The 1,086-nt window shown below is 40.5% G+C and overlaps 1 protein-coding gene across 1 annotated transcript in view; it reads left to right on the plus strand.

The window, feature by feature from the left end:
* The window catches only part of LOC106867907 (troponin C), a 24,757-nt gene that overhangs the window by 5,363 nt on the left and 18,308 nt on the right, over positions 1 to 1,086 (plus strand). The gene's annotated exons all lie outside the window — the stretch shown is intronic.

The following is a 1,086-nucleotide window of genomic DNA, read 5'->3' on the forward strand; positions in this document are numbered from 1 at the left end:
CACAATCACTCACAAAAAATTTGTTAAACTATCATAATCAACTCTGCATGGCTGAATGGTTAGGAAGTTCGCTCCACCAGATCCCAGGTTCGATCTTGCTACTTGAATCTCGAACTATGAATTTTGCCATAGTTTCCGGTCGACGCAAGCCTTGTGAATGAAATTAATTTGATGGAAATAGTTTGTGAGCCCGGAACATGCACAGCACAGTATTTTCCGGCATACAAATCGACAGCGTAGTTTAATAGTATAAATATTCAAACGTCTCTAGTGTTTCCAAATTCTGTTACGTTTCACGTGGTATTTTCGGTCCTCTAAAACCATCTTGGTACATAAGCCAACCAACGTTTCTTTCGGCTGTAAATTTTAGGCTGAAAATTTCGAATTGTATGCCGGGAAATACGGTGGTGCACCTGTCATTGGAAGGGCCAGTGTTGTCAACTATTGTGGTACACAAATACTTCCTCCCAACTACTTTAAGGAAACACGTATCTTTGGGACACTTAGTCACTAACGCCTATATTCAAGCAGGCTGTGGTTCAGTTGATCGATCTATTGAGTATTCATAGTCAATTCTATGAAAGAACTATAAGATAAAGGAAGCTTTTTCGTCCAAGGAAGCATTACAAGTGCATGAAAATCTGTAGCGGGGTGCATCTGTGCTGTTATCAGTTTTCGTCATAAAAATATGAACACGGCTTCCTGGATCAGTGTCAGCCTGAAGCTAAGCAACGTCACCATCTATCTATCTATCTATCTATCTATCTATCTATCTATCTATCTATCTGTCTGTCTGTCTGTCTGTCTGTCTGTCTGTCTGTCTGTCTGTCTGTCTGTCTGCCTGTCTGCCTGAATGTCTGTCTGTCTGTTTATTTATCTGTCTGTCTGTCTATCTATCTATCTATCTATCTATCTATCTATCTATCTATCTATCTATCTATCTATCTATCTATCTATCTATCGTGTACGCTAGACTTAGATAAGACACATAGGCAAGGCCCCGGTTACTGGAAACTAAACGCGTCTTTCCCGTCGAGACAGGTTTTCAGAGACCGGATTAGCACGTTAGTAAAGAGGGCTTTGACG

This window comes from Octopus bimaculoides, chromosome 7, assembly GCF_001194135.2.
Source record: "Octopus bimaculoides isolate UCB-OBI-ISO-001 chromosome 7, ASM119413v2, whole genome shotgun sequence".
Taxonomy (NCBI): domain Eukaryota; kingdom Metazoa; phylum Mollusca; class Cephalopoda; order Octopoda; family Octopodidae; genus Octopus; species Octopus bimaculoides.